The sequence below is a fragment of the Diadema antillarum genome, unplaced genomic scaffold (genome assembly GCF_040938485.1).
Source record: "Diadema antillarum isolate AM-2024a unplaced genomic scaffold, OU_Dant_1.0 scf00000016, whole genome shotgun sequence".
Lineage (NCBI taxonomy): Eukaryota > Metazoa > Echinodermata > Echinoidea > Diadematoida > Diadematidae > Diadema > Diadema antillarum.
The window spans coordinates 1,000,279-1,025,192 of NW_027270905.1; the positions used below are offsets into that span (position 1 = coordinate 1,000,279).

General features: G+C 39.3%; 1 protein-coding gene across 1 annotated transcript in view; it reads right to left on the reverse strand.

Annotated features, from left to right (window-relative positions):
• The window catches only part of LOC139725213 (atrial natriuretic peptide receptor 1-like), a 457,948-nt gene that overhangs the window by 330,983 nt on the left and 102,051 nt on the right, over positions 1-24,914 (reverse strand). The gene's annotated exons all lie outside the window — the stretch shown is intronic.

Here is a 24,914-nt window from a genome sequence, read left to right on the forward strand (position 1 = left end):
AAACAAATGTAACCAGAGTACAGTCGAATCAGGAGGAACATAACTACTAATGGGTTACTGAAAAAAAAAACCAGCAAGGCACAATGTTAGCTTTTATGTTGTTTTCTATAAAAAGGCATCAGCATAAACAAAAGCTCGACGTGGATGCTTGTCTCAAGAGATAGGAGTAAATGGAAATGAAAACAGGGGCGAGTTGAATTTATTAATTCGCTTATTTCTGTCTCTTGGGCTTACTTTATTCCCTTCTCGTAGGATGTTTTCAGTCAATTGTCCAACTGCATAGATATAAGCCCCAAAGATCCATGTATATATTAAACAATCCTCTCTCCCCGCACTCCTTCCATGGCAGACTTTCTGGTGGGAAATGATTCATACAGGGTCGGTCGTGTGGCTAGAAGTAGTCACCGACTCGGCAAGCCAAATGGTGCAGTCACCCGCACCGTGATCGACAAGTTTGTGTCGAAAAAGAAAAGCCGTCCGAGTCGTTCGACAAATTCCTTGTCACTTGCAAATGGCTCTCGGAGAGAATATTTTATCAGCTTCTGTGCCGGAAAGCAGCGTGTAATGAAATGAAGGAAAATCGAGTTGGTCGTGTTTTGATTGTAAATAGCACTTTCCTCAGATGACATTTCTTGTCAATTACGTGGTTGTTGAACCTGCTATTAAACTGCAATGATTATGTGATTTCTCCCTTTTTTAGGTGAATTAGTTACCATATTTTAGAGGTTCAATCAGTGCACTTTTTGCCATTTGAATGTTTTACGCGGTACCTAGAAAAAAGTGCAAAATTAAGCACTGATATGAATTCTGCGTGGGCGTGTATGAAGTCATTTCACTATCCATTGTATCACGACGTGCAAATCCAAAGATTTAAAGTGATCAGAAAAAATCAGAATAGGGTATAGTATCAGAATAGGGTATAGTAATGTGTGTTGACGCCTGATATAAGATACAGTCAAAAATTTTTGATTTCTGTCTCAATTCCTTCGACCATCAGACCATTGATTTGCTTCTACTGTGTCTGTTGATTGTGCGAATGACAAATTAGATTCTCCTCGGCTCACTTTGAGGAAAGATTCAGATTTATATTCGAAGGTATACACTTCGCGCCTAATTTGAAAGGCGAACTCCTAAAAATTTGGTGTATTAGCAGGGGGAGCACGAAAGTACGCTGGGTTGAAACACCTCGCGAACGCCGTGGGTGAATGTTACAGTACTACAAGGTTTTGTATGCACATTGTCGATGTTACCTGGTCATCTGCGCACATTTTTTGTTCTTTCGGTGAATGATGAATTACGTAATTTGCAGTGCAGGACTGTCTCTGTGTAATGTAGTGGAGAAAGTGTCGACTCTGCACTTTTAACAATACTGTGAATGAACTATATGAATAAAACAATAGGCGTTCTTATCAACAAAGAGATCACAAACGGTTTTTAAAACAGAGTCAAGTAAGGTGCTCAAAATGTGAGGAAATTATCGCACATCCTGCAGAGGTTATTACCCTTCCGCCCTTTTTGTCCAAGTCTCAGTGCAATTCTACTTTTAAGAATGCTCGATGATGCCAGAAGCTGGAGATATTATAAAGTGTGTTGCCCCGATTGGCATGGATCGTGCATCGATTTTGTCATGCTCGATTTGGTTTCGGGTGGCGTGGTTATTAAATATTTGTCTCTGATATGCAGGATAAATCCTTGAGGTCTTTTTTTTTCACTGCACTGAGCGACTGACTCGAAAAGAGAATGGCTGGGTGGAAATAAGGGATAGGGTTTTGAGTGGTCAGCTGCTACATTCCTACTGCTTTGCAGATGAAGATACACACACACACACACACACACACACACACACACACACACACACACACACACACACACACACATACAAACAAATATATATGTAGGAGACTTCCACTCTGATTTTTTTTCCTAAAAGGAAAAAAAAAACACTATTATCGATTCAAAAGTCTATTCGATAATGGTGTTTGGCTTTAGTGGCGTGAATCCAATTCAAGACAGCGACTGTTATGTGCTGCGGGAAGGAAATGAGCGTAAAGGAATGCATGCTTGCTTTTCCTGTCCATAATTTATAATGGTAAATTGATCAGCTCGTACACTAGTGTTTCATTACATTTACAGAAGAAAACCACATGGGGATTACAGAAGACTGGTTCACATACACACAAACCTAAAAATACACATACTCTTATGCTTATGTTGCATAATCCTGAATGCACTATTCTAGACTATATGAACGGAGAATGTATGCTTGGCGTATGTGCAGCTATATGTAGCAGAGTTATTTCGCATGAGGGTGTATATAATCAAGAATGGCTGGGTAACAGATTAAACCTATGATAACGTTTGTTAGGTGAGAGATAATGCCCTTGTAACACTGATTCCGCATAAGAATGTATAGAAATGTTGAGCGGTCATGCATGGTTATGAAAATAATTTATGTCATGTGATCCAATTCAACCAATGGCAATGATATCGTTACATATCGTTACAGTGTATATAATGCACTATAATAAAATAAATGCTGTTTATGTATGTTTGTATAATACAATCAATATTATAATGATTATACGCTTTTACTTTAACTATACTGGTTAATCCTCCCAAATACACTATTCTGGACTATGATATAAATGCACAGTTTATAGGTAAACAATAGTAAGATGCACCAATAAAAATGCGCGTGAGGTATAGTTATGTGTGTTAAAGCAATCACACCCATTTGTCTTATACTGTGTGGATAGGTGCTACAAAAAAACACCTCCCACTTCTGATCCTTGATAGTTTAAAACTACATATCAGATAACACTGACATTGATATGAGCAATAGCTGAATAATGCATTTGTTGGAGGTAACTTAAGAATGAGAGCATAATTTAGTTTAATGAAATTCAAGATTAACTTTTAATTTAGGGTTCAGACTTTGCTCGATTTTCAGTCCTATATACAAAGCTTAAATGTTGCAAAGGGGTCAATTGGTGCGTATGGGAGTGTGTGGTTAACATCCAGACAATGGTCCTGCAAAATGGCCAGGGTTTAAATGGTTTATCATTTATTCATAAAGAATTCCACTATCACAACTAGTCTTTATTCATCCTGAAGTGTAGTGTATGCGTGCACATGGGTATTTGTGTTTAGTTTTTTTCATGACTGTGCTTGCTTTTTACCCTTTATCATGAATTCAGACTAGCAATGCTCAGGGCAACCCTTCATGAATTATCAATAAAGTATTCATGTGCCTTGGAACAAGAGACCAGAAGCCTAGGCAGCAGATCTCTGAAAAGGTGGTATTCATGTCCATTGTTCACAATCATCGTAAGCACACACTCACATACACATCGTTGGTTCCTGTGTAAAGTTCAAGTTTTGTTCGGAGGGTTAAAATTTGACCAAAATCTAAAACCTAACGTTAAAATAAATCATGGATTTCATGAAACTGATTTATGTTTTCATATTCGAATCAACTCCAACTGAATTGTACACTATTCAGTAATTACCCATATCAACGACAGTGTTATCTGATATATAGGTTTGAACTATTAGGGATAAAAAATAGGATTTTTTTAAACCTAGTATTTGTATGTATTATGTTGCGTGTGTCTATCATCCTGGCATTTTATTCTATTTTATTTTTTGCTTTAATTGAAAAGGATATCACCTGACTTCTCGGCCAATCAATGAATGATGCGAATGAATCAAAACAGATAGGATCCACAGTGTGGCATTGATAAAGGGAGTACAGCATCCTGTGACATTGATGGAGTTGATTCGGCACCACTTCGACCATAATCGTGTTTACTTCGTGCACACACGAGTCCGAAAATCCTCGCCTCATGCACCTTCTTCGGGCCGGGGCGAACTTTCTCGGTTTAAGCGGGCTGTCAGAGCGAGTAAACTCACCGGCGACCGCATGGGCCAAATTTGATATCCAGTTGGTTTAGGGTCCTCTTTCTTGCCAGCCGTACGAACTCCACTACTCCTATCAGAAGAAGATCGTGGAAGGGATTGAGACAGTGTTCAACGATCTCCACCGTGGTGCCGTATTAGGTTTCTATTTGTCCATTTCTCTGTAATCAGCCCGTTTGGTTATCATCAGGGCTCTCTCTCATCCTGAAAGGCGAGGAGGTAGGATTTGAAACAAACGCGACCCAACCCGAGTAAAAGTATTCACCTCGGGACGAGTGATGGACGCTAACAGCACAAGGACAAATTTGTTCTCTTTCGGGTTTTTTTTGTTTTTGTTTGTTTCTTTTTCTCACTGTGGTAACAGTTGGAAGTTCCAACCAGCAAACAGTGTGCGCGTGTGCGCTTTTGTTTCGTTTTAGTTTTCATGTATAGAGGTTTTTCTTTCACTTTTAACCAGGACGGTGCATAAACATATCGGGAAATTTGGTAAATGCTTCTTTGCAGCAAGGTGGAATAGCTATGTGTGTGTGTCTGTGTGTGTGTGTCTGTCTGTGTGTGTCTGTGTGTGTGTGTGTGGGATGGGGGCGGGGTGGGGAAAGGAAGGGTGGTGTAGAGGGTGTTTGTCCAGTGTAGAGCATTGACCCCAACATAAATACATAACATAACATAACATAACATAACATAACATAACATAACATAACATAACATAACATAACATAACATAACATAACATAACGTAACATAACATATAACCATAACCATTAGTTCTTTTCCCGATTTATCAAGTTAACAAATCCAGGGTAATTCAATCTCAGTGATCCTATTCGAACAGAGTAAATCCCTTTCTAAATGACATGACATGATTTTCTCAGATTTTGTCAAATAGAAAAAGATTATCGTTGTTGTTGCTATTCTTTATTTATCCATTCGGCTCTGGAATGGATATCAATGACTCGCTTTTTGTATATATAGATTCCTCGGTTCATGGCTCCAAATGAAAGTACATTTCCCAAAGCTCTACCCCTTAGAAATATAACGTTCGATCTGGGCGATTGTTTTCCCAGGAGGTATGGTTCAATATAGCTTTGTGATATGAGATTAATAAGCCCCAAAATCGTTTCATCCGAGATGTCAAATACGTGTTGGTGATCCATTGGTCTTCGTCGGAGTGACCCGACGGCAATTCTCTCTCGTCTATTATCTCGCCGATATTGCAACTCGTGGTGGCTGCAGCAAATTACGGTCCGTCCGCTTGCTCCGGTGCCCGGACGCGAATGGGATATGATGGCCGCCAATATGGAGGGACATTAGAAAAGTTAGACCGAGCCGAGTATGCCACGTCCGATCTGGTTTACCTCACACAAGGAGAAAGCGTAAGGTGGAGCATGAAGAATCCTGATCTAGGGAACCTAATCGACAACCATGATAACAAAAGTAGCAGCATCTACTCTCCCTACCCCCTTCCCCCTTTCTCTTTCTCTTTCTCTTACCCCCCCCCCCCACCCCTTTTCCCCTTGTTGCTGGAATGCCGATGTGGGTGCGGCGAGTAGTGAAAGTACACACTGATGATGTTTAAAGGGGAAGGTTAGTAACTGATCAGTGGGAATCAGTGGAAGTGCTGGGAGATGATTGTTCCAATCCTTATGGGATTCATTCAAGAGTTCATTGTATATCTATTGTTGTGTGAAAATGATTTGCTTCAGAACGGTCTCATATTCAAGTAATGTGCAGATTAATGCTCCGTCACTGACCAGGGACGCTAACCTGGAAGCATTAAACTGCACATTACTTGAATATGAGACCATTCTGAAGCAAATCATTTTCACACAACAATAGATATACAATGAACTCTTGAATGAATCCCATAAGGATTGGAACAATCATCTCCCAGCATTTCCACTGATTCCCACTGATCAGTTACTAGCCTTCCCCTTTAAAGTGACGTAGCGGAATGCCATCAAAACAAGGTTGCACCGCTGAACTGACGTTACCTTTCGTCACGTCATAGGATTTCTTCTTGGACCTTAAATCCAGCATGGATTAGTATAAGTGTTTTCAAACAAAATTCCGTTCTCCCGACTAAAACACAAACCAAGATTTGTGTTTATGTAATTTGAAATAGCATCATCAGATTGTTTTTCTTTCTTTCTTTTTTGTTTGAGGGGGGGGTACCACATATAACAAACATACATTCAAACGTATTTTCTTTCATGCATACATCCATATAAACATTCACACATACATAAATACATACAGTAAAACATAAGTACCCACAATGCAGTCCAGCAAATCCAGGATACTTTACAGATAATCGGTCGTCAGTTGACATGACGAGACTTGAAGGATAGAATCCATGCAAGATATAGGCCTACTTTACATGTTGCTTTTCGTCAACAAGGGGAAAGTGTTTTCTTCTTATCATTAATGTTGATGTTGTTGGCTTTTTCTCTTTCTGAATCTTATACAGATGAAGTAAACTAAAGGTATTGGTCCTACATTGTCAAACGAGCAACTGCAATGCGGTCACACACGCAGACACACGCGCGCCCACATACACACACACACACACACACACACACACAACCACACACACATACACACAACCACACACACACACACACACACACACACACACACACACACACACAGACTAGCTTGCACACAAACATAGAGGAAGGGGTGGCTTCACACGCCTTTTTGGCCCTTAGACCATCGTGCAAGTGATAGGGAGACGCCACGGCGAACGTATACTATAGCAGCTTTTGTCCAAGGTCTCGATCTTCAGTAGATATCGAATTACCGCACCGTGCGACTCTCTGAAGGCGAAAGTGATATTCTGTTTCACAGCTGTTTTGCATTCCCTCCATCACACTTTCAATGTGTTAGTAGCTCATTGCGTTTGTCTTTCGTAAAGTTTAACGTTGCCATTAACGAATAGAGTGGAAATGTAAGTAAAGTAGGCCTATACAACAAGGGTAGTCTGTTTCGCATATTGGTAATGACATTTGAAGAATGTAAGGAGTATTTTTGTTTTTGTGTGTATGTAGTGTGTGTGTGTGTGTGTGTGTGTGTTTGTGTGTGCGAGTGTGCCTGTGCGCGTATGCGGGAATGATTTGGAACCTCTTTTATATGCACTTCAGATTAATTCTATTTGTTTTATTTTCAATACAGTTCTAAAGATGTAAACCTCTGTATCACACAATAACATTGTAGAACCTGCTGCAAAGTACATCACGGTATCTATCCTGAAGCACTACATCGGCTTCCAACCCTAAAAAGTGATATACGCACAAACACACACACAAACAACCCAATATGAAAAAGAAATCACTGATTTAATTAAAAACATGGTAGACCACATATAATGGAAAACAAGGTAATGGACTAACAATTCAATCATTTTCTACCACTCGCACACATTTCATTCGATTAAACCACGGAGTCAAGTAACACAATGCATGATCGAGGAACAAAACAGAACAAAAACTCAGACGCACTACATCAGAAATAATAGCTGAGATGGGACGGGAAGAATAAAGCAGTAATTGAGACTGAAAGACAGAGGGATCCAAGAAGAAAGAAGAACATGATTTGGGAAATGGACGAAAAGCAGTACGAGTAGGAGAAGTCTGCAATAAAGGCAGGAAAGTGGAAAAGCTAACGAGGAATATGGCAAAGTCATTTATACGACACCCCAAGGGGGACGTATAGTTCTAACGTCTCCGTCTATTGTGATATTGTAAGACTCCAAAGATTTCGTAAACAGGTGTGTAAAGCATGTGAGTTGACTCTATTTTTTTTAATAGAATTGATGTGGAAAGAAATTCGACTCTCTATCCCTATCACCTGCACTGAACTGACTCATACTATACACATATAAGATATTTATTATTGTCATTATGATGATAAAACATTTATTCATTTTTCTTTAGGTATAAGATCGCACGAAGCTAAAAACAAAAATATCACGTTTAAATTCATATTGTCAATAGTCCCTCATCCCGGCTCTTATGTTTGTGTGTTCATTGTGCTTTATGTATTATACAAACAGATCATGATACAGATTACAAATGAAATTGAAGAAATTGCGTCTTGCGCGATCGATGGGCTTTACTAAATCCTTTCGTTGGAATTCATCATTATTGTCCCACTTGTAATGACCTGCTACTTCAACGAGCAAAAATGATTAAGAAAAGAAGAATCATCACTTGAGTGGCGTGACGTGCAGAGCTTACCATTTTTAGTCTCAATGAGGCGGACTTAAGAGGAGTGACAGGTACACTTTATGGGATTAGGGAAACTTTTTTTTTGACTTGCATTCCCTTCTTTTCCTTTTTTTTTGTCAGCATTCATAAAGCCTAAGATATGATTTATGAATACCATGAATGTTTAAGAGCTTTCTACAAAGGGAAAATGTAGTCAATTGGATCAATTCGCTTTAGCGGAACATTTTTTTTTTCTTTTTTTTTTGGGGGGGGAATTTTTATCTCTCTCTGTCTCTCTAGACTTGGATCACACTTACGTTCTCGTTCTAACATTTTTTATTCCAATTTTTCTTTTGCTTTCTATCCTCTGCTGCTACCCCTCCCTCTCCCTCCCCCGTCTTTTCATCTTTCTCTCCTTTTCGTCTGTCGTATGCTAATAATTAAGAGCGAGGGATGAAACCGAATGGAAATTGATGGAGCAGAATGATTTTTTTTAATGTATTGAGGTGTTTTTTTTTTTTTGGGGGGGGGGTGGTGATCGTCTCTATATGTCTGTGATAAACAAGGTTATCACAATTTGACGACAGAGACTCCGAGGATTCGCTTTCATGAATCTGTGAAAGTAAAGACCAAGAAATATTAGCAAGCATTTGCATCTGAAGTGGGTTGACTATTCTATTTCCATTGAACTATATCTTCTTACGGTATGTCTCTCTCTTTCACCCCCTTCCCCTTCTTTTTTCTGCTCGTATTTGTTCATGTTTAGTTTTTGCCAAATTAATGGTCCTTACACTCGCCTTCTCATCTTTGTATGAAAACTCGATTTGGTAATTATCAGGCTGAACTGTGACATCAAAATCATAGCATCGTTCCTCGCTCAATTACCTTTTGTAACATTCACCCAACGAGTCACACTTGTCATAAAGGATTCCTAATAAAAATGTGCCAACTTGGCATGGATGTATTTTGCTTTATCATTCCCTTTATCATCATTATCATCATTATTGTTACGCTGCTTCTCTTTGGTTTTTTGTTTATATTGATTTGATTAACCAAATCATGTTGTTACATTTCAACTATTTAACATTTCAACACATATCTTTTTTTTTAAATCTGGTTTCATCTACACATCTTCGCAACCTCCCTTGATCAGCTACTACAATCATTCACTTTTGAGCTGTTGTACTTACCTCTATCATGATTAAACTAAATTGTGTCATCATCGGTTCCCGTATCTATATGCATTGTATCTTGGAATGGGGGCAACATTTTTCATGAACCTCTTTTCCCGTTTTGTCCGGACTGTGTTTTTGTAATACGCTTACTTTTTATTTTCTTCTACAGAGAGAGAGAGAGAGAGAGAGAGAGAGAGAGAGAGAGAGAGCTGTCTCACGTTAGTAAAAACAGCATACCATTCATTTCCAAAATGCAAGATTTCAATAAAATACTTGGAACAACAAAAAGCAAGTAAACCAGGAAGCATAAACAGATAATTTATGTAGATGAACACATTGCCAAAGACCCTCTATCCATCGATTTATATAATACGTGCGCCGTAATCAAAACAGGGAAAGGGTGAAACTCAAACTCATCCTAACAATTCAACTGACAGAGCAGTTAATATTTTGGAGTTTCTCTAATAAATTGGGTCATTCTTCTAATGTGCAATTGCCGTCAATCATAAGACCCACGTGGACCAGTGGCGTCAGCCTGTTGCGGTACAGTGACTAAGGTACTGGACTCCATTAGGCGGACGCCGAATAAATTGATTCTTGCGCTATTCTTCAGTGTACTAGCTATCACACACACACACACACACACACACACATACACACACACACACACACACACATACACACACATACACACACACACACACGCACACATATATATAAATATATGCGTATTAAGTATATATCACAAGCGTGTATATATATACGCGCACACAGACAGCATGATAATGTAAAGCATAATGGAATCATACTGGTGCGTGTGTTAACTTCACCCACATCCTTTGCTATAGGCTTTACAGTATCTATTATAGTGGTATAAAAGCCATCCAACAGAATTTGCACATATCACTGTTTTACCTGCCATGCTACAATGAGATTACCCTATTACATCTTCGATGCCCTTGTCTTGTATCTCTTACTCATCTAAACGATTTACGGAGACTAATTTTATGGCTCTAATGTATGTATATATATATATATATATATATATATATACATGTATATCCATTATCAAATGGACATTGCCAACTCATGAGCGATAAGCACGGGTTGAAAAGTGCAGTATTATACATGACATGTCTTTTTAGGTAGCAAATTGGCAAACAAAATGGGCTGCGACAATACAAAATTCTATCCTCGAACTAATACATATGACGAACTACTTTTTATTCAATCTACAACATAAAAACATGGACAAACGTATGGGTTTTTACAATCTCTCTTTCAGTGTTTAAATGCATCCCTTAAGTATTTTGTCAAGTCATATTCCAAAATCATGGCACTCACAGAACGAACACTCGAATAAAAGGACATGACCTATCTACTCGTTCTAGAATTGAAACTGCAAATGGAGAACAAATATGTCACTTCACTCAATTACAACTATGGAATTACCAAAAATGGGATTATAATTAAAGTCAAATTTGTGCAATTATAGGGAAATCATTTCGGCGTCGCTCTAATTGCACTTTGAAGCTGTTTAGGCCATGTGTCCATTGCTCTTTTCTAACGCCAGGAAGGGAATAGGGGTGAGAAGGAAAGTGAGGAGGTAAAGAAGGATAGGGTAACAAAAGGACGATGACTAGGAAGTCGGAAGAGTAACAGAGCAAGACGGGGAGAAAACAAAGTTTGGAAGGACATGACAGAACACAGAAAGGAGACGGTTTTCTGAATGTTCAGGGAAAACTAATGAAACGACTGAGACGTAGAAGAAGAAAATGAAGGAAGCGGGGGAAAGGGTTTGAAAACAAGGAGAAACACAGGAGTTACGATGAAGAGAAGCCCCAACGGACGGCCGCTCAAAACTAACTTTACTTAACAATTTGTCTTAAAAAACGCATCGCCAATCGATCGAGCTTAGTCGTCCTTTAATCCCCCGTCTATGAGGATTTATGAGAGGCAATTGACGCTAATTCTTGACGCTGAAACTTCCCCAGTCTCGCATTGGCGCGAAATTACGAAAATTGATGAGATTAACGGGTTAAGCATGTTAGGCAGCGGCTAAATTAGGATGGGATATGGGGTAGCTGCCTCCAAAGTCCATGGAAAACAGCTTTTCATGGATCCTCCGGCACATCGTGACACTCGGATATTAATGATGATTAATCACATGAATCAAGACCGTTCCGAAAATGCAGTTTTTGACATTTCCAGTAAGATTCGATCTCATGTCAGAAATCCAGCGTATTAGTGTTCTTTCACCTACATGGTGTGAAAGCGAAATACCCAGCTGCCACTTCCGATAATTTACTTATGCTGACATTCCAAGGAAATCTAGTCAATCCAAAAAAAAAGTAGTAGAACAGGAAAAAAAAAAAAGAAAGGAAGGCAGAATTAAAACTGTGGAGAAAATAACTTTGAAGTTGTAACCTTGGGCAAAGAGGTGGGCCGTTTGAGTGCATTTTGAAGCGTGTCAATTAAAATCCGTCAAACTCCTGCGTTTTTACTTCCTCTTAATACACCTGCTAAAACAGGTTAAACATACGCGAGTGGCCGCGTCCCTTCGCTCTCCTGTTTCGCTATTTTTTTTTTTTTTTTTTTTTGCCATGGCATGGTAGACAAAATTCAAAGAGAAAAAGGGTGAGTGGGGGTAATATTTTGTGCCAGTCCAGTTTGAACGTCCGCACACACACACACGCACGCACACACACACACACACGCACACACACACACACACATACACACGCACATATACACACAAGCACACACACATATACATATGCACACACATCCAATGTGATATGAGAAAGTTACGATCGATAAAGACGAATAGTATCTGGGTGAGCCCTTTTTATATAAAATCACCGGTTTGTTTTCGTAAATTAACACCGGAACATGGTAGCTGTTTGTCCGTATATGACATCATAAAACATTCATGAATGGAAGTGCACAGTGCCAAATTGTAGCAGGGACAGCGGAACTGGGGGTGGGGAGGGGGTGCAGAACTCCTTCCCTCCTTCCCCCCCCCCCCCCCACACACATACTTGTCTTTAAAAAAAAAAAAAAAATCGACTTTCCGAGGGTTCAAGTCGGAGATGGGGGGGGGGGGGGGGGAGGGTAACAATTGACAAATGCTCCCCCATCAAGTTAAAACATAACAAACAACCGTTCCGCAGCTTAGCCCTTGTAGACATACAAACTTATTTGGATTCCACAACCCTGATACTACCAGTGAGTAAACATTAAAAGAACAGCTTCAGAAACAGGATAGCTTTTTTAAGCATCATAATCGGCGTCCTGAGACAGTTTTAATTCTTAACCTCTTACACGTACAATTACACACATACACATGCAATATATATGTATGTATACAGAGAAACGTAGAGAAGGTTCTACAATACATTTCAGGTCCAACAGGATTGCTTATTAAAGCCAAACTTTCGACGTAATCACATCCTCTTCTTTATGGCATGTCATGTATGAAAACAAACAAACAAACAAGAAGACGTTTCTCTCTGATTTGATACTAGTACCAACATACTACGGACATCGTAATATATATATATATATATATATATATATATATATATATATATATATATATACATTGGCTGTAAATGTTTGCTCTTTATTGAAATGATGGTTGTTGTTACAATATTATTTCTCGGGAGTGTACGGAAAAAGGAAGACTCTCGAGTGTTTTGGCCAAAACGTGCTATACCTTCAGTATTCCGTCGTTTTCATTGTTTGGTGAGCTCAGCGACGTACAGTGACGGCAGCGTACATTGTTTCTTCTTGCCCCCGTGCTATTTGTTTAAATAATGGCTTGAAAATAAAGCCTTTAGAGGCAGCTGTCATGAGGAAAAAAAAACTAAAGGAAAAGAGAGAGGGAGAGGGGTGGGAGAGGGAGAGGGGGAGGGGTGGGAGAGGGAAAGGTCGAGAGGGATAAACGGACAGAAGAAGCAGGATCGACCTTTCTCAACTTTTTTTTTTTGTTTCTCGTGAAATGAAAATGCCAGAGGATGTTTGAGATTTTAACGGCTTAAAACACTAGTGGAAAACAACATGGAGCTGTCACTCAGCCTCACTTCGAATCCTCCCATTATTGGGATTGCACATCAGGCCGACAGTACATTAATTACACAACATATCAAGTTTCTGGCGATAACTGACCCCCTGGTCACGTGACATAGCTTCTGGAGGCAATGCGTCTTCGCCCCGCAACACCGCGATCGCACGCCAGTGACACAGCTAAATGGCTCGCAACCTCACGAAGTTGAGGGGAGAAAGTAGGTCGTGAATTAAGGGCTCCAGTCGCAAATATGGACCAGAGCAAGATACTTCGGTAGTAAATGCCAGATTAGACCGTGGACAAAAGGAATGTGATATATCTCACGATGGATGGATGAAGCCTTCTGGCTCTCCGTTTCTTCACGACGATGAGTTAAACAGCAAATTAGGCGGAACAAATGAAAAGCACTGGATGAAATTTCACGCTCAACTGATAATAGCTAATCGCTCGAATGATCCTCTGTACGAAAAAAAAAAATAGTTTCAATCATTAAATGGGTAATTACAGTGTGACGAGCTTCTACCGTCGCCCAAACTTGATATAATTACAGAACGAAGAAAGATATGAAGATGAAAGAATCGGAGAGAGATAGAGACCCCCCTCCCACACACACACACACACACACACACACACACACACACACACACACACACAATATTATACGTATATAAACATTGGCTCCATGAAGAAATACAAAGCAAACAAACTGGTAATGCATTTTTGGCCAATAAACTGTAAGTTTATTCCACTCACATTTTCGGTGTCCCATGCCTTCCTCATGAGTCTTGACAAGAGCATCAATGAACGTTATTATCCCAAATGTCTGGAGCCGAATGTCTGATAGATTTGTGTGTCACTAATAATTTGGGATTCGAAAGATGGACAATTCTACATGAGAGTAGGGTACGAATGGGCAGAAGTGTTGAGATTTTATTTAAACATGTTGTTAAAAGATGATGGTTGCTGACAGAACTGGCAGAATTATATATCAAAAGCAAAATATATTCTTGATTAAAGTAAGTTGACGAAAACGAGCTGAAATAATTGTGTCTGTGTGTGCTTGTGTGTGTGTCTGTGTGTCTGTGTGTCTGTATAATAATATGAAAACGCTCTCAAAACATTGCTAAAAAAAAAAACTTTCTGATATCAAACATTGTTTTGGGAAAAAAGAACTTTGTAAACGGGCAAACGGACACGAGTCTTAAAAGAAAAGAATCGACCTGTTTTTCTATACAGTATTGGCGTTAGATCACAATTAGGTGTTTTCTTCTGTTATAATGATGTGTAGAGAGCGTCCTTTACATTACAAAGGTGGAAGGTGTTTTTCGTTAAAGGGGTTGTCACGGTAGTGATGATTACAGTAACATCTAAATAGGTTCTATCAATTATAGCACCATACACGCGTGATGATGACAATACGCATTGCGATCGCAATGACACTATATCGTAGTAAAACCAATGTCAATTGTTAGTAATTGGATGAAAAAGATGTTCATTGCATGGTTAAGAGTTAATCACCCGTGATTCTGGGTCGCACGATAACGCACGCTAGAATTCTGCCCTCGAGGGAAGAACCGTCAATCAAAGTGCAATGACCCCATTCTGGTTCATCCCATATTGTTCATCGTTTGTCTCATGTCGCTTGAAGCCCGCTTGGGAATCCGCCGAAAAACATACCAATTTACCTCAACAAGGCTGGCTCTGAACATGCTTGAGCCAATTTGCCGAAACTATCTGCCTTCATCCATACCTCCCTCCACCTCTCTCAGACACACACACACACACACACACACACACACACACACGCACACACACACACACGCAGACAGACAGACAGATACATATACCCTAATTGTACCACCACATACTAGCATAAGGGAACATTCTTGTGTAGTTTCTCAGTCTGCACATGTGAATGCCCAGCTATAAAGTGGAGTAATTCTCGCTGACCAAAACGTCGCCCTCTAATCTCTTTCTCTCGTTTTCTCCTCCCCTCTCTTTCCGATCACGGATTGATCTATGATCTAACTTTTCTCCTAAAAAGTATGTAGCTTTCACTTTGACCTCTGCCAGTGCATATTCTCGGGTCTGTCCCGGTGGACACTGCCGATCAATTTTTCTGCGAGAACCCCTCCTCCTCCTCCTCCTCTCTCCCATCTCTTCTCCGTGTCTTTTTCTCGGTGCGAGTAGGGGAGGTAAGATGTGTTTGATCAAAGACTATTTCTGTCTACCCCAATCAGTCAATCCAAATCTTCTGTCGGCAGCGTGAAATCACACTTCAGCCGCCTTCCTTCCTTTTTTCCGCCTCTTTCCATTTGCTTTTAGAAAGTTTGGGGATGGGCATGTGCGATATGATATATTTATAGAAAAGAAGATAATATTCGTATTGAGGCTAACGTAACTTGTTTTGTATCCTCTCTATTTTTCTTTTCTTGTACGTATGCAGTGAGGGGGGGGGGAGACTCGACTTCCTATAGATGAAAGAAATGTCCTAACGGATTCTGTGAGTATGAGTGGTGCGTGTACAAGTGGCATGCAGCTATAGATGTAGTATTTCGGAGTCAGTTGTATTAACCATTGTGTTAGTTTTGGCAGTATTTGTCTGTGAGCTATAATTAATCTGTGATGATTTAGATATATATATTATGTTGTTATTTCCTTTCATTGAATGTAAAAGGTAGGATGCAGGAAAAAAGAAAGAACATCATTACTTGGCGTATGCATTAAAAGAAAGATAATGTGTAATTAGAAGAGACGTTTAACTCTCCGGGTGTGGTATCTCAGTAAAGAGAAGAGTGGTATGGAGTATAATAGCTTAGGATATAACACACCACATGGTAAAGGTGTCTGGTGATTGGTTTAAAAAGATTTGAAATTGAAGGTACAGTGTATTGCAAGCGATTATAGACCAAGGTGATGTATCTTTATAAAATGCATTAACAATTAAGAAAGCTTGCGATTTTTATTGCAAATGAATATATTCTTAAGTAAAGGAAACATAAAGGAGGGATTCTCTTTGTTAGAAATTGTAAAGATTTTGTACGCTTTTGTATTAATGAAGGTAATTTGATTATTATTGTGGAGATTTTAGTATCATCAGAAATTTTAAGATAGTATAAGAGAAGAGCAATGATAAAGATGTATACTATATTTCTGATCGGTATTTTTGAAGAATGTAATCTAATAGATTTTTTAAGAGGTGCTCATGCTATGGGTAGAAAATTCATTTACAGACCAGTATATCCAGTCATAATAATCATACAAAGTAAACATGATTTCTGGTTTATTTTGAGTGAGATGTGTGATGGCATAAAGAGTGCAATCTTCCATTACGCTAGATCATTCGGCGATAATCTTAAACTATTTGATAGACCAAATTATGCTAATGTTATGATCGCACATCAATAACTGATTTCATCATTCAATAATTGTTTTTATGACGAGTATGTCAAAGCAATTGGTAAGAATCAGTTTTTTAGAATGTATGAGGATTAGAGACTAACGACGCAGAACGTCATTTGTAAATACCGATAATCTATTCATTTATTTAATAATGTTAGACAGTACTTGAAACGTCGAGTACACACAATGAATTAATGTTCAAGTTTGTAATCGATTGTGGATGATGGAATCGAAGTCATAGATTTTTTTTTGGAAACAACAACAAAAAAGTACCATGCATGGATACGCACTGAGTGTGCATGACTAACAGCTGTGTTAATACTGCAATGACTGCTACGTGCTCAAAAAGCAATATTCTGCGTCGAAAATGCTACATCGTAAGCAGGGGCGGATCCAGGAATTCTGTAAAGGGGGGGGGGCACAACTAATAATTCTGGTGCCACTTCCGGATTTCATTTCATTTTTTATTCTTTTTATTTCTTTTGTTTTTAACAAAAAATAGAGGGGGGGGGGCGCGCCCCTTACGCCCCCTCTGGATCCGCCACTGGTAAGGCATGAATATCATATTTTTGCGGAGAATTCGAAAGTGCAAACGAAGAAACAAGGTGAGAATTCCACCCACGGGGGTGACAGGAATGGTCTGATCGGTTTTGACTGTGGACGTAGGGAGGCAAATAATTTTGTTAGCCATTTTACTAGTGTCAAGCGACAACACGTTAACCTTGGAACAAACCTCATAGCTGCTTGCTCGTGACCCATTAGGCGCGTATCCTATTACATGACAGACGCATACGAATGGCGGAAGGTGCGTAATGGAGAATGGAAATCTTTTAGTATGAAATCGCACGAAAGATACGCCCGTAGAGTACGTTTACCGTTTGCCCGCCGCAGTTGGCGTCACTATTGCATGAGAAAGATAACTTCTTGTGTCTGTCGAAAGGTACGTTTTAGTTGCCATTTATTGTATGGCATTTAATGAATCAATTGCAAATCAATCAGATCATCTGTACCATTTACAATGATATTGCGTTAACCGATTGTGCGTTTGTGTAAGTGTGCGTGTACGTGTGTTATGTATGTACTTTGCAGAATGACCTCGGACGTATGCCACTACTATTTTATCAGTAGTTTCTTATGCGGCGACCTGGTTACTGGGCTTTGTGACCGGTGATAATGATAAATGAGCGTTAACGCAATCACATGCTGGACAAGCGTCACCATGCCGCGAAGCTGAAATGTTTCCACCATCCGTGGTGAATATCAAGAGGATTCATCGCATGCCTCCGTGTCATTACAGCAAAAACTAAGTTTAAGTTAGTTTGAAATATTTATGTCGCTTCTCGCTGTCAGCAATCTCTAATTAGCTGCTACTTCTGTCAAATTTACGACGGGAAAGATGACTTAGTGGAAAATTAACGACTTTGTGCGGGGTACTTTCTGGTCGTGGGAGAAAACCAATAGTGTCGCCGCTCCTAGAACTACGCAGGTTAGAAGAAAATGGGTTAGTCTTTTAAGTGCCCTTGTGTATATGTTACTTAGCCAACATCGGTAGGACTCTTGTTTTCATGATTGTCGTTATCTTTTATGCATTTACCATAGATTATCCCCGATTCCTCTGTGCTAAATTCCGTTTACCTTTTTTTTTTTTCGCGTGACAGTTCAATTTGTGCCACCATGATCTAAAGAAGCACGGTGGATGAAAAATATTTCTTCACATACTCGCGTGCCCCTTCGTCTTGTTTTGTTCTGTTCTTCTCTTGCAGACTTTGTGGAAATGATAATCTTATTTCCTACATCAGGAAAGGCAGACTTGATATATCTCTACTACACTCAAACATTCTCATTTGAAAGCAAATTGGGAGACGGCGCGTCAGAATTTTTCGACATTACTTCCGTTATTGCTGGTAGAAATGTTATTCATTTTTGATATCCAATTGATCATAAAAAGGAAGAACTCAATCACTCGTCATACTCCTCGATTTCTAGAAGTTCGTCCACATCAGGTAGCAAAGGATAAGAAACACATAGAGATGGTAAACAGAATCAGCAGCAAAACTTTGAGAGCTACCTCTTTACAGTTATAATTTTGATTCAGTTTCTATGGTGCTTTTAAAAGTTTCATATCGTCAATAGACTTGCTTGACCTTGCTAGATCCTTCTCTGAAAGCCCCTCCTTTCTCCCCACCCCCCTCTCTCAATGTCACTTTCATTTCTTTTTCCATCACAACTCTTGCCTATATTTAGTTACGTTACAGTATCAAACTGCATATTTTGTAAACAGCTGAATTTTACAAGTTCTTAATAATGTATGAAGAACGAACAGAATAATCGTTTCACAGAATGCAAATATGTTTGCATAGTCCCTCAGTGGTTCTAGAGTGGTCATGTTGTGCATAATTTTTGCTCACACAGAGTGACGTATGAATCCATCTGTGTTATTGTTTTTTTAATTCTATGTTGATGTGTTTGACGATCAACCTTGAACGCAATACAAAGGTGGCAATTTCGATTTTGCCACCTCTAACACAATCTAATCTCATTTTACTGCAAAGTGCTATCACTTCACGCGAAACTAATCTTGTTATCCACGACATACAAAACAACCTTGTGTCAATCAACACGCAACTTGTCGTTTAATTTTTGCTAATTTTGAGTCACTCTTCTTCATTATTCCCTTTAACTAGTCCAAGATCTTCTCATTTCAACTGCGACCAGTCTGTACAAACGGTCTTGGCATTTAACTACGTAAGGCAGGCAATCACTTACAACTTTAAATCAATTGAATGAGCACTTGGGTGCTGAGAGTCGACGTAAGGTATAAAAAAGTAATCATTTCTTCTTTACTTCAAAACTTATCTATTACACTGTGACGAAAAGAGTGGGTTTACCCCCTAAAAATGTTATTGGAAAAAAAAAAACAGACCAATATGTAATGAGTTTGTAAAATCATCAGTTTCTATTCAATGGCAACACAGATCTCAAGATGTCTGCCAGAGTGGTCGATATTGATGTGCTAATCACAACCAGTTAGTGAAAAACCAATAAGCAGCCGAATGAGGAGCCTTTCCACAAGAGTTACAGCTCATTTTATCATAGGTGACAGCCGAGAAGTCATACATGTATAAATAATATACGTCTGATAGTTGTGATTGATTTCGCACCGCTTTCAAAAACCGTTTCTTTCTCTTCAAACAAGCGGGACGTCCTTTCCCCGATTGCACGCTTATAGCAATGGACTACTCCTCTACACCACCCCCGTCTTAAACTCTGTTGCATATCGCTTGACGAGCATCAGCTAAATTTGATGATTTATTGAAATTTGATGATTTATTGAGATTTTTGCAGCAGTAATAAATCGCTATCCTAGCAGGGGAGAGTGACGTGAAAAAAGAAAACAAGTAATTTTACGCACCGAGTGTTGATTAAATGAGTCTGTGGCAATAGATATGCACGAATTATTTTTTTTTTTTCAAATACACTCCCAATCTATCATTTCATTTTCTTCGCTGCAAGGCAGGAAAGATAACAGCAGTAGTGCTATTGGATATATACCAGCAAAAAACAAGTTAACACCTTAAAAGGTTCACATCAGCAGTTCGGCAAAATCGTTCACAGACAATTCGCGATTGTTACATTTCACTATATATAGTGGAATACATTCGTTTAGAAATGGCGGTATTATGAATTGCAGGTCAATCAACTTCCTGTAGAAAGGCAACAACAGGTACTTTGCACGTAAAAAAAAAAGATAACAAGATGCATGTGCAATTATAAGAAGATAACCTTTCATTCATCTCAATGTACGTCAGCATTTTCCTATTCCAAATAGCCTAACGACAACATGCCGTCTCTTTATCATGGAATGTAATTCCTTACATCGGTGTTTATCATACTAATACGACAAAATGTTTTTTGCAACCATATTTATGACATGGAGGTTTTTAACCCCCCTTAAGGGATGAGATGATGTTGATTAAAGTGCAGGACATAGAGGAAGCTTCGGTGATATGTATTTGTTAATCAATCAAATATGATACATGCATCAATTTAAGACCAAACAAAATTGCTCAGTCTCTGGCTTCTAACTGGAGGGCTGGACGGAAAGTCGTAGGACTCCTGAGCAGAGAAAATAATATCGCAACACACAGCACAACAAAAACCAACAGCAATTCTCACGGGCGGCACGACAAGTGAAGGTTACTTTTGTCCATCGGGGAGAAATCTCTGCTTTCTTATTAATAAGATAATATCCTTACAAGGATTGCCTTGATAGAAATGAAATGGGAGTGAAATCGCCGAAAGGCATGCATGATGCAAGGAGCGTTCGACAACACTAACTGCAATCTCCTCAACACAGTGATAGACTGTTACCAGGGATGTTCAGAACCATTATACAATGAGCAAACTTAGTCATAGATCCACGTGACTTTATTGTGCTATTGTTAACGCTATAGTCATGGCTAAAGCTTTCTTTTTTCCCTCATCCCATTCAGTTGTTCAGCTATAAATGGTGTCTGATCATAGCCCGTCTGCGTAATTTAATCATTTTTATCCATGTACACCTATCTATGTATCTCTGTCATTGTCCGTATATGAAGTCTACAGTCTATACACTGTTATGATGTATATATATATATATATATATATATATATATATATATATATATATGTATATATCTTTATAATGTATGTATATATACATACATGGAAATAATGATTAACATACAAATATATTTTGTGTGTGTGTGTGTGTGTGTGTGTGTGTGTGAGTCGACAGAAATTACAAGTTCGCAATGATTTTAAAATTCACTTTGTTCAATTTATGTCGATAAGTTTGGGAAACATGCATAATTTCACTTTTATGCTTTCTCCTCACAAGTATCATCAGTAATAAAGATCATGGGTGCGCACTGCGCTGCACAGGTATACAGGCTGTGCCTTCTTCAAATTTTGTGGTAATGGAGAGAAATAACTATGATTGATAACTTATTTTTTATCTTTATTTGCCGGAATATAGATTATGCTGCAAGCTAGCAGTGTTTGGCATACTTTTTTTTTTTTTGAGGAGGTTATGGAATTCCAAAGGCTTCGTCTTGGGACTAACAATGTAATCTCCCGCAGTATATTGAAGTAATGTATTTCAAGCTCTTCGGATGCAGCATGCTGCATCTTCCCGCCCACGCCAGTAACAGACCCCACACACACATCAATAGCTTTATGTCCATCCATTGTGAGATCTATCTAGCGGTTGCTCTGTTATGCATGAAACACGAAACAGGCTGGTATTACTGTTTATAGGTACTTGAGTCACAATACGTTTGATCCGTCTGTTGGGTTTCACATTGTTTTGTTTTGATTTTGATAAGTGACGCAAATAAGTTATTGTTCTATATCGAAGGAAGTAAAGACTCATTCATAGGTATGCCTGTTCCTTTTCCTCGTACTCGGGAAACATTGACCAATATGAATCTGTACAGGTTTTTTTTTTTTTTTTAAAGAAACATTTGTAAATGCAATGACAATCTACCTGTACTCTCCAATGTCCAGTTTAATCAGTCAGCAAGCAGTCATGATACTCATGTAATAATGTACCCAATTTAGCATTATAGAGTGTATCGTGATTTGCTCGTAGAGGGCATAAGGCTTCGATTTGCTTTTATTACACACACACAACACACGCACACTCACGCACAAACATGTGTGAGTGTGTGTGTGTCTGTGTGTGTGTCTTTGTGTGTGTGCGTCTCTCTCCGTTTCTGTCACTCTCTCTCTCTCTCTCTCTGTTGTTTGAGTTGCACTATTTCTGTTGTAATATTTCAATTCCATTATTTACGATGAAGAGTGAAATGTGTATTTTATTCATTACCTTTGTTAAGTTCATTTCCAGAATGCGTAAATATTACACAGTTAAGGAATTACTATTCTTGTTTATTGTTACCAATGATGAATTTTGTTAGTGTGTCAGAGTTATACCTAATTGAATTAATGTTTTAACTTGAATGGAAGTGTTTAATGTCTGAAAAAAAAAGCGTTGTGTGTGCGTGTGCGTGTGTGTATGTGTGTTGTGTGTGTCTGTGTCTGTGTGTGTGTTGTTTGTGTGTGTGTGTGTGCATGTGTGTGTTGACGTGCGTGTTTGTGAACTTCCATCTTTCCTAAATACCCGTCCCCTATCTTTAATTCCCGCTCGCTAACGTGGCTACAATGGCATGTTTTCAGAACGTCCTGTGCACTAACGCATCCTCCTCGAGGCCTTGACGGGAAATCACGAGTATCCACGTGACCTTTCACGTTATTTGCCCCCAACATGGAGTTTAACGATTGGCATGAGCGCTTTCTTTCTTTCTTCCTTCCTTTTCCCCCTTCAAATCAGACCCGCTGGTCGGTCAATATTTCTCTTGCCCAATACTACACTTGTAGTCGCAGAGACACCGAACTTTCAGGGTTTTTTTCCCCCTTGACTCTTTCGCTGCACTTGACATTTTTCAATCCGACGAAGGAACACGAATTGACAGTTTGATTAGGAATATGTTGAGAACCATTTAACGTTGGGAAATGATGAATCGAGATCCTCATCAATAGCCAGGAGAAAGGGAGGAGAAGGAGGGAGTACGTGAGAGAGATTGGGAAAGAAGAGAGATTTCCCCGCCACGACATGTGGCTATACACTCGAGCAAGTACATCAACGGATACGTTTTCATGAAAGCATTAGATAAAAGCAATCATTGATTACCTGACATATCACAATGCCATCTCCCTCCAGCATACATGTTTCAGAGTGCAGTGGATAGTAGCTAAGAAATCATTGTAAGCCTACGATCGTCGTTACCAATAAGAAGAAGAGATATGATAATGGCAATTCAAAAAGTGGTTTTATCGTTAATAATGTTTGGATGGGCTTAATATTTCTCTTCTCTCAGCCAAGGAGGAGTTTGGTATCAAAAAAGAAAATCATGTCCATCATTGTCAATCATGTCATTATTTTTTCTTCTTTTAAAAACATCTTAGAATGCATATCATGCAGGCCTATCTAATGTTCAGGAAAATTTGAATTGATGACTGTTATTTTCTGTCGGGTGACTGCTTGTCGCTTTTCCTATGAGGATGCTATCAAGATTCCGATTAATTTGAAAATCATTGCGTCGAGCTCAAAGAGTTTAAGTAAAAACAAAAACAGGCACAAAAGCAACCTCAAAAACACTGCACAGATATCAAATATTGACCAGCTGAATAAAGCCAAATATTGTATTGCTGTTGAGCCCCATTCATCAAACTCGAGACTTCAGGAAGATGGCTGTTCGGGGCGCTTCGCGCACAAACACGTCGTTCTAAATTAGATATACCTGTCACGCTCGCCGCTAATGTTTACCGTCGTCGCTCATAATTTTGAACCCTGAAGACGGACAAAAAATACCTATATATAAGAGAGGAACTAAAAGGCGGTGAGTGGTGGTAAGGGGTGGGGTAGGGTGGGGGAGATGATTGGGTACTCGTCGTGACGAAACTAAGACCGATCTGTGTGAACAGCGATCGAAGAGAATCTGATGGTCATCGATCTTCCGCGATGACTGTGGTCGATTCCTTGCCTTATGGTGGCCCTACTTTCTTTTTCTTTTCTTTTTTTTTTTTGGTTATCGGCTGGAGTGTGTGACACCGGGACCTCGCTGTTGTCGATTGATTGGGATGGATGCGGGTATCCGAAGTGTAAACACAGCGCCCCTCAATCCGGATCGGACCGACCACGCGTCGACAGAACGGTTACCAGTACTCTGTTAAAAGGATACCCCGTCAGAGATTGTTTTTTCTTCATCCACCCCTCCCCCCCCCCCCCAACTCCACGGTGTCGGTGGAATGCACTTTGTGCAATAATCTGCAAAGTTAATGTTTGGTATAGCACAGCCTATTCCACATTATTCTTGCCAGATTGAATCATATTATCGACTATTTCCTCGCTGACAAAACTGCGAGGAAACAAGAACAACAAAAAAATACATCGGCACAATGCAAGCGGAGATGGCTTAGCGACAACAAAGCGTCTAACAAGATCGATACTGACTTAACGGGCAATAAAAAATCCCAGGGAGCGATTTCAATGTGCTCATTTCTTACTCTGTGACTATTAAGGTTTCTAAAGTCTCATTTGGCAAA